Source organism: Cygnus atratus, chromosome 19 (assembly GCF_013377495.2).
Source record: "Cygnus atratus isolate AKBS03 ecotype Queensland, Australia chromosome 19, CAtr_DNAZoo_HiC_assembly, whole genome shotgun sequence".
Lineage (NCBI taxonomy): Eukaryota > Metazoa > Chordata > Aves > Anseriformes > Anatidae > Cygnus > Cygnus atratus.
Window position 1 is genome coordinate 8,073,014 of NC_066380.1, and position 13,348 is coordinate 8,086,361.

At 46.3% G+C, this 13,348-nt stretch overlaps 1 long non-coding RNA gene across 1 annotated transcript; it reads left to right on the forward strand.

Annotated features, from left to right (window-relative positions):
• The first annotated feature begins 429 nt into the window (after positions 1-429).
• LOC118252248 (uncharacterized) lies at positions 430-3,017 on the forward strand. The gene is made up of 3 exons (XR_004780096.2): positions 430-520; positions 617-733; positions 2,704-3,017. It is a non-coding gene; the product is annotated as an uncharacterized LOC118252248 (long non-coding RNA).
• Positions 3,018-13,348: the final 10,331 nt, after the last annotated feature.

Consider the following 13,348-nt stretch of genomic DNA (forward strand, 5'->3'; position numbering starts at 1 on the left):
TGGGGCTGCGGTGCTATGGGGCTGGGGGCTAGGGCTGGGGCCTGCAGGGCGGGGGGCTGCGAGGCTAAGGGGCTGGGGTGTTGTGGGGTGTGGGTTGCAGGCTGCAGGGCTGTGGGACTGGGGGCTGCAGTGCTGGGGGGGTATATATATATAGGCAATACAGATACAGATATATGTCATATTACTATATATATCTATATAGATATAGATACCTATATTTATATATAGGCTTAGACATAGGTGTAGATCTATCTATCTATCTATCTATACTCATGCATTTCCTCTGGGACAAGGGATATATATATATATATATGGCATATATATGGATAAATATATATGAATGTATATATATACACGTATAAAGCTATATATAATAACAACTACTATATATATTACTATATATATATTACTGTTTATATTAATATTATAGAATCATAGACTGGTTTGGTTTGGAAGGGACCTTGAAGATCATCCCGTTCAAACCCCCTGCCATGGACAGGGACACCTCCCACTAGACCAGGTTGCTCAAAGCCCCATCCAACCTGGCCTTTTTATATATATATATATATATATATATATTTATATTTATATATATTTATATTATTTTTTTTCACAGATCAGAAGGATTGCCTTAAGGATTCTGAGGAAATTCACGGCAACAAGAGCAGATGGAGATGGGAGAATTGATCCTAACACAACCTGTCCTGAAATGCAAAGCTGAGTTTCAAGTGAGGTATGGGAGAACTCACTGCGCATGACGCCCGGCCAGCCTCGCTGCCCCTGCACAGGGCTGATGCTCACTCCTGTGTGCAGGATTATCCCTTTGCTGCTCCCAGCGTTGGTGCTGGGTAGGGGGAGCCCCATGGGCTGAACCAGGGGAGAGGTGACCATGCAGGTGTTTCAGTCCTCGTGGGAAGACAAGGACTTCTGTGTGGCAAGGGCCTTTCCTGTGACTCCTGCATATTTTCTAAGCCTGGATGGCTGGCACACATCTCTGAACTTCATTGCAAAGCCCTTGCCTTGCACTACCCTGTCCCACCAGCATCCCACTGCTGTCCTCTGCTCGTGCCTATGTTGAAAAAAGAGTCACCAGGGGCCTGGCGAGTGCCAGTCCTCAGCACTGACAAAGAAAAATGGAGAAGCAGGATATGTGCCTTACCCACCTCATCCAATTTAGTGACTCAGTATAAGCTATCACAGGCTCCCACCCCAAAAAATCTGGGCAGCCTGAGCAAAGGAGCACAAAGCAAAGCTGGCTTTGAGCAATGCCCCAGGGACTGAGGCCGGGATGGCTGCAGGAGCAGGCAAGGCTCGGGCAGCGTGGTGCATGGGGTCAGCAGCAGCCAGAGTTAAAAATACAGAGAGGGCGAGTTTTAAATGAGCTTTTGGAGCTTTAAGCGCAAAGAACAAGGGTCCCTTTGAAAGGCGCTGGTTGAAGCGGGTTGAGGTCAGCCTGTCTGAGCAGCACTGCTGCTTGGGGAAGCCTTGCTGCTCGGGGAAGCCTTGCTGCTCGATCAGGCGAGAGCTGGCAGGAAGCAGGAAAAAAAAAAAAAAAAAAAGTTTGCATTTGGCCAGGGCTCATGATGTGTGGCCATAGGCACAGGGCCCCTGGCCATGCTGGAGAAGGACACCGCAGGCTCAGGAGATTTGGGCGGTTTGGGGGAGAGGGGGTTCGTCAGGTCCTGGCACAGCTTTTGGGAGCCCTTTAGTTCTTAATTCGATGCAGCACTGACCTGGCAGCACTGAGAGGCTGATCAGGAACCTCTGAATGCAGAGGACTGCTCTTCTTGGGGCACTACTGCTTTCAAGGGCATTGCAAAACTCTTACTTTGTTTACTTTGCATGAAAATTTTCTCCAGAAGCAAAATGTGAGTTTAAATCCCATAGTTCACTTGCAGTTTCTTTTGGGGAACCAGGAGGAAAAGATGCAAAACATTCCCAGAATGTTTCGGGAATATTTCTTTTTGATATAACAGTAAAACGGAGGACAATAACCACTCCTTTATCCGGCAGGCCTGTTAGTGAGGCTTCGTTAACTCCGAGATTCAATTAAAGTCTGTAAAATGCTTTGAGCTGCTTGACCAAAAGGCTCTTATGAAAATTAATTCCCTGCTTTTGTACCCGCTCAGCTCCGTGCCCCCAGAACGGGCGTGATGGGGCTGGCAGCGGGCGTGGGGCGCTGCAGGCAGCTTGGCCGAGGGTGCATGGTCTTTAGGAACTGCTTTTCCTGGCCTTCAGGCACTGCTTTTCCTGGCCTTTAGGCACTGCTTGTCCCCGGGTAGCCGGCTTGCAGCTGCAGGCTGAAAGCAGCGCGCTCATCTCTTCACAGCTGCAATGTTTGCCTAGCTGGGGAGCCTGGCGAGACGGTCTGAAGTAGGAGTGGGGGGGGTTAATTGCGGGTTTTATGGCTGCTAAGAGTCCCCCGGAGCCGCGCAGGCTGCCTGCTGCACAGGCAGAGCCACGCTTGGGCTGAGCTCTGCTCCGAGCATCCCCAGCGGAGCAAAGGGGCTCTCAGACGGATGCTGCCTGGTGGCAGCGGTACCAGGCTGTTCAGACCTCTGGTGTAAATCCCATGACTTGGAGATATGCTTGGTCCGTCACAAGGAATCATTTCGACAAAGCATGGCCTGGAGTGGGGTTCTGCTGGCAGCCTGGCAGGCCCTGCCCTGCCAGCATCCCCCAGCTGGAGACCTATTTACGCAGCTCTCTGCACAGAGCACCGCTCTTGGGAGCCCATTCCCTAAGGAGAGGAGTCGATAGGAGACGTGGGGCAGCAACAGCAGCATCCTCGTGGGCTTTGCCATGTACCCAGAAGGAGCAGGGAGAACCCTGGAGCCCGAGAAACCAGAGCCTGAGAATCCACACCCTCTGAGCGTGGCCATTTCCTCAGTTTCCCCAGCTGCAGACAGCTCTTGGAGTGCATGCAGGGGCTGGAGAGCCTGGCACTGCTGTGTGCAAGCAGGGAATTTGCCAAAGAAAAGGGGAAGTGGAGGGGAAGGAGGGAAAGGGAAAGCACGGAGGGAAATAAAAAAGAAAAATGGGCGCTGGTGAGACACTCTACTCTGGATTTAAATAAATCCCATCTCTTTTCTCCTGCTCCATGACAGTTCTGACTGGAGGTTTGCGTTCAGCATAGGCTCCTCGGTAAACAAATATGAGAGTTTTATGCAACAGAATAATTGTTTAGTATTAAACAGCTCTCTCCATTTGTATACTTCGAGCCTCAGACAGCTGGCAGAGCCGACGCTCCTGGCTCAGTCAGAAAAGGAAAAAAAAACTCAGGTACAGGGAGAGCCTCGTGGTCAGCCCCGTGCCCATCAGGACCCCCAGGTTGTTCTCTGCGAAGCTGCTCTCTGGGTGCTCAGTCTCAGCATGTGCTGCTCCCTGATGACCTTACTGGATGAAGGAATTTGCAGTTCCCCAGGTTTAACTCAGTAAGGTTTGTGCCCATCCCTCCAGCCTGGAGAGGTCCCTCTCGATAGTGCCACGACCACCAGTCTGCCAACAGCTCCTTACAGGTTTGTGCCACCCGCAGCCTTGCTGTGCACCCTCAGTGCCATCCTCCTGGTCGTTAATGGTCACCAAAGCGATGGTGGCCCCAGTATGGACCCTGGGGTGCACCGCTGGGGGCTGGGCTCCTCTTAGTGACCCATGGGGCTTCACCTTGCCTGTCCCCATGGCACCACATGGCTGTCCCCATGCACCACGCGCACACTTCACTTGGCACCCTCCAAAAACACAGGTTTTATCTGCTCCATTACAAAGATGGGGCAGATGGGCCAAAACTTTCCAAATCAGCCTCATAACAAACACTGGGAAGTCCCCGCCGGTGTTGGGGGTGACTGTCTGGAGAACCAGGGAGGGACAGTGCCCAGCACAAAGCATCGCTGCTGGAGGAAATCTCTTATGCGTTTTCCCAAAGGCCAGCAGCGTATTAGCTGCAGAGCCAGGAAGCCTCCACTTGCAGCTCACAGCCTAAAGCTGCAGACAGACAGCAACTCTCGAGACTCCAGCACAGCCTTAATAGAAGACACTGCAGTAAGGGAAATATTATATTAAAACTCTATATTTGTATGTGTAACAAAAGTGGTATCAGCAAAATCCTACAGCATCAAAGCAAATCACTTACCTATTTTTAGCTGTGTGATTTAGTCACACACTGAGGAAATAAGGTCAGGTTCTTTGCAATGTATCCGTTTTCTCTCTGTCTCTCACTCTATTTTTTTTTCCTCCCCTTATTAAAATTCTTCACCCTGCAGCAGAGCTTTACAATGTGGAGACTTTGTGAGTTCCTCACCATCTGCAGGGTCAAGCTATAGCACTGTCCCAGTAGGAGTCTGTCCTGCTGTCAATGTCTCTGGATTTGAGGTAACAAAGGCAGGCGAGGCAGAGGCAGAATTTGCATCCCAGCATCTCCACAACCAACACTGGCAGGGCTTGGAGACCCCCGGTCTCTCTCCAGACCACGGTGGGTAAAAGGAGGGCTCTGGCAAACAGCAGCACTGGTGCCACGAGTGACCTGGCCCTGGAGCGCCACTGCTGCCTCCTGCAGCCATGAGCTGGGAATAAACTGCTCCGTGCCTCAGTTTCCCCAGTGCCTCTATCATGCTTTCACTCTCATTCAATAGCAAAATGGGGAGCTGCAAGCCTCAGAGAGAGATTATGGTTTAACTGCATTTAAATGTCACTGGAAGAGCAATTCAAGCAAATAATGGGGAAATTATTCTAATTCTTTGAGTATGTAGTTTCCCAAGATCTTTTTCTAGAAACTGTTCTGGCAGGTATTTTTCCAATTACATATATATATATATATGTATGTATGTATATATAGTATTATATATATATATATATACATATATTTACATTTAAAAGAGAAACTCCCTGGCAAAACTCCCCTAAAGGAATTCTCCCTATTTTCTACCCACCTGTGCATCACCTCAACATTATTAGCAATGACAAACAGGTAAGGGAAGTTAATTAGAAAAAAAATGTAATGGCTCCCATTGCCTTCTCTTTGAAAACTCCAAGCGAGACTTTGTTTGTTCTGTCTCCACTTGAGCTGCTAGGAAAAAGGTCTAGTCTGGTAAGCAGTAATACATTCATCTCCTGATGCTGCTGAACTTTGAACTTCTTTGTATGGCACCAGATAACCTTATTACTTCTTCTTTTTTCAGTTTGATAATTCACTATTATTTATAACTGGAACATTAACCACTGTCTAATATGTTGTGATATTTTACCTGTTGAGCAATGCTCATGATTTATAGCCTTACTATCCTATGAGTACAGCTACTGACCCCTGAAAAATTCCTTTTTGCTTTGCAAGTTGCAGTAATACACATGAAACAGCTAAAATTGGCTCAAACTCAGTTTCTGTATTGTGTGAAACCAAGTTTTCTAATAAGGAGATATAAAAACAAACTTAAAACAATTAGCTTTCTGTTAGTCTGATGTCAACTGAAATTTTCTCTTTTTTAATAATCTAAAATTAAGAATAATCGAAAGTAACATCAAACTGAGAAATATTTTCACATTAAAAGTATTTATTTATTTATTTATTTATTCTGAGAACCTGACATAGAGGACCTTGACCCTGCAAAATGTTTAATTTCCATTCCTTTAAACGAAATGACAGCAGTGCAAAGACAATGTCAGTGTCAATTAAATGATACTGTCGTTGGGAACTAATGTTACAGCTGAGTATAATCAACAGTCTCCTAGGAAAGGAACTGCCTCAAATACTGATTCCAATTTCAGACGTGGCATATAGACTCTAGTTCTTTAAACAAACTATTTTACAGTCATGCTCCGATATTTGCTCAAAAGTCTAGATTTTTTTTTGTGCTGATTATTTACTCTTTAGAGAACATATTTTGTCTGCAGAAATTATGCTGTTTTGGGTACAGGGGCAGAGTTAAGGTTATTGTTGAAACTTTAATCAATACCTTTGATGCTTTTTGGCCTGCGTGTTTTTTGACCTGCTGATTCTATATATTTGTTTTAAATCTCACCATTGAATAATGACAAAAGAAGTTCTACTATTTTCATGAATAACTGCAAGGTACTAATTATGTTTCTGTAAATTAATGGTCTATTTACTGCCTTAACCTATCTTAACAAAGATTTTGTTTGGGAATATATTACTAATGAAAAAACCTTGACATCTTAACACTCTCCTGGGTAAATCGTTAGAATAGATTCCAAATGCAATTAAAGAAGGGCCTTTTTTTTAACCACTGTATTAGCAGATAAATAGGCACATTCTCCTCTCTGAATGATTGTTTGTAAATTCACAGAATTTCCATTAACTCCGTGCTTCTTAACAAAAAATTTGTCTGCTGCAGATGGACTACAATGGAGAAACAATCGGGCAAGAGGGACGAGAACAGGTCCTCTCCTCCAGGAGGGTGAGGAGGAACCTCTTCCACAGGCATCATCAGGGTTTGCTCCAAGCAGAAAGTCTCCACGGGTCTGAAACAGCTCCCCATGGAAATTTCCAAAACACATTCTCAGGCGCTGTTGCCAAACCCTAATAATCTTTTTGAAAGTCTTGTGATTTGGGGAGAAAAGGTGGGTTTTCTTTCAGTTTCTAACCGTTCAAAACATTTCTTTATGTTTCTTATGAAGAAGGAATTTTTTAACCTTTAGAGTCTCAAAGACTCTAATGCCAACACTAAAATTTCCTACAACAGATTGAGAGAAGCCATGGTTTATTATTTAATCAATCTTTCATTTTTTCAGATGGAGACATAGCTTGGGGAGGACCTGACCCTTGAATCTGCAATGATGGGAAATTGCTCTGTTTTTCAGTTTTTTGTTGTTGTTGTTGTTGTTGTTGTTATTGTTTTTGTAAGAGTCCAGATCCTTTCCTAGCAGTTTTCAAAGCAGCAGCTCTCGAACCTTTAACTTTTCTTTTCCTGTCACTGCATTTATGGAGACAGGATCTACTTGGGAGGGGGCTGAAGTGAATGGAGGGACACAGTCCATGGTGCTGCTGAGATGTGCAGCTCCCCATCTGCGGGGCTGACACACCGAAGCTCTCTCTTCTTTTGGTTTTGTGCCCCTTTCCCTTCTGCTAGCAAAGCATGGCCAAATAAAGAGACGGTTCAAAGCAGGAGGAAGGGAGAAGGCAGTCTCTGCCTCTCTGCCACAGACCAGCATCCAAGCAGCTGAATTATTCCATAGTTTCATGCCTGCTGGTCCCTCTGATTGGGCTTTTATAATTAGAACAATCTTGCCCCCAAGTGTTTACACAAGGGCTCCGGTGCAAGCTCCCAGCTTTTTATTTTGACGAATTTAAGGGCGTTTATTTAGCTTATCGCTACCACTCCCCCATTCTTATTTGCTAACAGGGGCTTTGTTGTGTGCTGGGGATTGAAGAGGGACACGGGATTAGTGCAGCCCCACCACCGCTCCTCTCCCCGTCCCAGATCTGTCTCTGCGGCACGCACTGGCTCCATTGGATTACGGCATTGTGCCATGCTGCATCTCTCCTTTTGTACCGTGGCTTGATTTACCCCTGGCGCATTTCTCCCCACCTTCCTCCACGAGAACAAACAGCATCGGATATGCCAGAGCTTCTCATGTCACCACTAAGATTTACTGAGCCTTGCAAAACAAAAGCGTGTACCTTGTGGCCTGAAAGCAAGAGTGACAGCGGGAGGTTAAAACTCTTTCTGGCGAAGAAAGAGGGGAAAATGAATTACAAGTGAAAGCTTCGTGCCAGAGCTTGGAAACGAAGCAGAGCACGGCCCAGCACACCCCGCTCCTGCATCCAGGATGGGGAAAGATGGGATCCTTTCTTCTAGAAGTGTTTTTTCAGGGTAGATGCCCAGTCCCACGCTCAGAGGACACCTTCCTGTGGTCTCTTCTCATCTCCCAAGTTGGAGGTCTCCCATGCCTGTGGTCCCCAAAGCACACAAGGCTACGGCCAGCACCATTGCCCCCAGCCCGAAGCACACTCACTGGTGCCTGATTGTGTTTTTGTGCTAATGCCTGCACTTTCAGCCCTCTGGGGGTTTGGAGGGTTGTTTCTTCTTTAAAAGGACAGTTTCAGCCCTGAAGAAGGCATTAGAAATCTCCATGTTTAGTCGCTTGCTTTCTTCTTCTCGGTTTGGTTTTGTTTTTGTAGATTTGTTCCCCCCCGGTGATTCTCCTGCAATTTAAATATGCGCCAGCAGTTTACAAGCCTTTCTGGATGCTGCCATAGGCAGTACTGAATGTTTTTGCCTTCTCTGCCTTCAAGATTTAGCTCAAGGGTCGAACCCCAGTGGTAAATATCTGGCCCTTAAAATTCCAGCCTACTGCCATCGATTGCGATGAATCATCTGGGGTTTGCCAGTCAAACTGAACAAAACAGCATCTTTTAAACACAAAATACCCAGCCTATCAATGTGGGGGTTCGGAGGGCCAAGGGGCAGATGGGAGGGATTGGAGGCAGAGCCGTAGGCATGCACCTGGCCCCATGCACACCCCAGGACCCTGGGCAGCAGGTGCTGAGCCCACACCCAGCTTTGTGCACTTGCTCACCCCCCACAATAGATGCAGCAAGCTATTTCCAGCAGGTAGGTCATAAATCCCGCGTTTATTGCCTTTTATTATGTTGTTTCAACAGCTCTTAAAGCTGGAACAGCGACCGATTGATAGCTGCTTTAAATCTCTTTCATTTTCTGTCCATATTTCTTTATTTTTTGGGGAGGGGGTGTCCACTTTTTTTCACCTATCCACCATCGCCTTTCCTTCACTAGTCAAACCCCATCTCTTTTCCTTTATGAGCCAAGTTTTATAGATCCCCCTCCTCAGAGGAAGCCTGCAGCAGAATAGAAACACTAGCGGTGATGGGGGAGCAGCAGCCAGGGAGCGCGGGAGGAGGATACGGTGTTTGTGTTTTGCTGGGAGATGCAAGGAAATCGAATTCAAACCAAGCGGGGAAAAACAAGAGAGGAGAAGAGGCAGCCGCCTCAATGGGGAATGATTGACTGCCTTGGAATCGGGAGGCAGAGACCCACAATTAAAATACTATGAGATGATTATAGCCCGGATCAATGTTCGGGTGTTTGTTTGCAATTGCATTCCCTCCTTTTGAACGACTGTCTTCTCCTGCAGGGGACAGGACAGTAAACACAGCTTTGTGGACGGACTCTAAGGATGCCAGCAAGTCTTTATGGAGACGCCGGAGGAAAGTTATGGATTAAATCTCAGTATCTCAGGCAGCCCTGAGCACGAACCCTCAGCTTAAGGGTCACCACGGTCCTGTGAGTCACACTAGCAGCAACATCGGTCCCAAGGCTTGCTCAGGCAGCCAGCCTGGAGGCAGGGATGTGATTGATGGTAGTGCTAGGGGATCTCAAGCATCGCCCTCCCAAAGCCTGTATTTTTCCAAGAGTTGATCAAAATCTTATTATTTCAGTCAGGGTAGCTATCTACTAGCAAAATAGAGTTTTCCCATGAAAACATTTCATAAGGATATGTCCACAGCACTGAAATTTATAGTGGGGGAAAAAATCAGAGTGAATTATTTGAACAGTGTTTGCTCCAGTTCTCATTTTGATTACCTTCATTTTGACACGTATTTTAATATATTCATATTTTCATGCTTTGACCTTATCAGAACGAAATGCTTCATTCCATTTAAATGAAGGGATTACAAATGGGCTGGGTAAAACTCTTGGCAGTTCTGAATCTGCAAGTGTGACAATTTCTGTTCCACAGGAAAGTTCCAAATTTCAGTATCTCATACACATTCAAAGCAAACTCCCCGAAGAGTGCGAAGGTCTTGAATGAGCACCAATTAAAACTCTGGGACCACTCACCAACCAGGAATCTTTTTTAGGCAGGTTTCCAGCCTTCGTTAACGCTCCTGAACTAACAGCCGATTTTCATGCTGGATTCAGACTAGTCACGACTGCGAACTTCTCGCTTTAAGGGTGGTTTTTAAGCACCTGGAAATGCAGCCCCAGGTTCCCTGGGCAGTCTGATCCCACAGCCCTGCACACATCTTCAAAACTTTTTCCCTCTGGCTGGAGGTGAGGGCTTGTAACTGTCCATTAGCTGTAAGCAGCCCCTTCTCTGGGGATTAAGGAAAACATTGAAGACACACACACACACACACACATACACACAAAAAGTGCTTAAAAACAAACAAAATAAACAGCCACAGAAATTAGCATCCTTCCCACTAAGACTCTCCTAGGGATGTGGCTATATGCTGTGAAAGAAGCCATCCAGCCAGCAGGGTAGCTCATGCACCATCTGGGAGGCTAGCAAAACATATCTTCAGGCTTCAAGGTTTATAGTTTTCCACACAGTGCACAGGGATTTATACCAATAAACCCCAAAGGCCAAGTGTGAAATAACTAAATCATGGGCACACGCCAAATAGGGGGAGAAAAGATCTCCAGTCACTTCAATCCACTCAGCAGATTTCCCATCCAAAATGAGAATTAACTGCCTTATTTTCCTTTTATATTAACATGAGGTGCAGAAACCTGAAATTTTCAACATGTGACTCGTAGTCTTACAATAAATGCGGCCGGCTCCTGTGTCTTGAGTGGCCCCACCTTTTCTGATTTATGTGACAATTTGCTCTACTGGGAACTGTGACAAAACCTCGGCATCTCTGATGGATGGGATGTCACCACTGAGCAGATTCTTACCTGGGAGCTTTTCAAGCAAGGAGAGCTTCTATTGTCCAACATATTCATTTCGACACTCTGTTATTACATTTTTAAAGCACTCCCACATAAAGGCCAAGTGTACACTTAAAAGTTTGGCTGGCCTGAGCTACACCAATATAAAGGGTGACTGGCTTTTTTAATTATTTTTTTTATATTTTTTATGACTTAAAAATGCCAATAAAACTCTTGGCCAGTTTTCCACAGTTTGCTTGCTGAAACGAGAGTGAATTAAACTGAGAAAGCTTTTTTTTTTTTTTTTTTTTTTTTTTTTTAATCCAGGGGCAGGAATCGGTAGAAGAGTTGCTTTCTAGAACAGCTGTCCAGGCAAACCTTTGAACTTCAGAGGCAGAGCTGGGGTCTGCAGAACTACTTTTCTTGCCTTCAGAGACATCAGCTAAGTTTCTGTCTTCCATGCAGTGCCCTTCCTGAAACATCTAATTCCAAGGAATTCAACAGACAACACAGACAAATAAGCACAAAAAGAGGGTAAAGAAAAAGTGGGGTCTAAGCTAAGCTAAGTTTACATCCAAACAGGAAAACAAGTGGCCCAGAGCAAACAGGAGTTTCAGGACTGCTACATGTGAACCTCTGAACATGGGTGAAAATTCAGCACACAAAGAAGATTCCCCCCTGCCCTCCTGTCAGAGCTGCCAACCATTAAATTACTGCCCCCAGCCCAGGAACTGGGCTCTGCTGTACAAGCACAGGCCATGTTGTGCTCCTGACCAGGGCTCAGTGTGACCTTTGCGCCCTGAGGGCACAACATGGAGGTCTCACCACTGGCTGCGGCCTGCAGCCTCCCTCACGCCTCCGGACAAGGCCCAGCGCCCTGCAAAGCCTTGCTGTAAGTTACATAAGAACAAACCCAAATGTGCTGTCATAAAGCACACCTCAGTCAAAGGACATCCCCGCCGGCACACCTATTTCATATTATTTACCCAGCACAGCTTAAGCAATGCCAGTGGCACAGACTGCCTGAGCATCCTTCCATCCCATGGTCTGTGTCTCAGTTTCCTCACTTTTTGGTGGACAGCAGCAATATTCCCCTATTACACAAATCTTTCTGCACTGGGGAGGTGGCACAGATACCATTCATGCTGGAAATCTTGCAAAATCCAGACTGCTGCTTCTTATTAGCAAAGTGTTTATTAATAACCACTGTCACGGCAACCAAATATTGTCCTCAGCAGCTTCTGCAGCTCCCCACAAATGACGACAATCCCTCACAAAACTTCTCCCTTCGCCCAAGTGCCAGACTGCCGGCACTGGTGACTCGCTTTCTTACTATTTCTGCCTTTAATAGCTGCAGCACTGATTAGATTGCTTGGAGTAGCCCATGTTCAGCAGTTTAATGGGTACCAGCCCAGACAGACTAATGGATCTGGAGACCAGGAAAGAGCAGGAAGGTGAGCTGAGTGGAGAATATTGAGGCTTTTAAGACAGAAAAGTAGCAGCTAGACATGGGGTAGCTGACTCACAGAGCCTCAGTGGAGACAGATATCCTCGCGGATCGTCCTCAGCCATTCATCACGGTGCGACATGCCCATGAAAACCAGTCATTTCTAGAAACAATTCGCAAAATGCAAAGCAGAGCTGGGAAGGGTTCATGGGGCTCACGGCCAGACACACAGCCAGGTGAGTTATTGTAGTCTGAGCTCACAGGTTTTTCCCTCCACTAACGAAATTGATTTCTCTTCCTAATACCACATGCCACCACCCAGGAGGTGCCAGCTCCTCAGAGAAACCAAATGTCCTTGCTCTGTCCAGCATGGTCCATGTTTCTGGCTCTTAGAGGTCCAGAGGAGAGATACCTGCTGCTCCTCCTCATCCCTACCACCTCTCACGACTGAGGTCCGCCAGGGAGAGGGCTCTTCACTTCAGTGCCATGCAGGGGCCCTCCCAAAAGTTGTCTTTTCTTGCTCATGGAATACCTTAAGGTCTTTGTTTTGTTATTTAGTAAAATATTCTGATAACATATGGGGGGAAGAAGATGGAAATCAGGGACAATATGTGCCCTCTGGAAAAATATTCATAGAATAATACTTGCCATTCCCAAACTGATTGTGAAGTGGATGACCTTTCACCTTCTCCTCCCAAGCATTAAGTATTCTGATCAATGAAGAAGGGTTTGAACCAGCAGGAATATGAACAGAGAACATCTAGAAATCAGCTGGGTTCACGTAAACCACCAGTCCCTGCTGAATGAAGCAGCTCATGGACTTCTCACTGATACGATGCAAGGGAAGGCTGGGGGGGGCAAGGAACTGGAGAGAACCTGAGTGATCCCATAATTAAACAAAAGGCTTTCTCTAAAGTCCCTGTTGATGGATATCCTCCTGCGGGTTGGGAACTAGCTTGTGTCATTTGGTTTTGTTCCACCAGTCATAAATAACAGCCCTTCTGGGACTTGAGAGGAGGGTAAGAATGGCATTTGGCAGAAAAACTGCAACAAGGACAAGGATGCAATGGAGACCTCGAGTAAGGGATGCAGAAGGCAAGGTGGAGACAAATTGCCAATTTATCCTGACCTTCCCTTGGGGCATCCCTCCCCCCTTCCCCAGATCTACAAAATGAGCCAGCCAGAAATCAATAGCTCAGCACAGTCACGAAGACGGTGAGGAAAGCAGCAGATGGATAGGACGGTGCATCAGGAAACAAAACCTTGGGGGAAA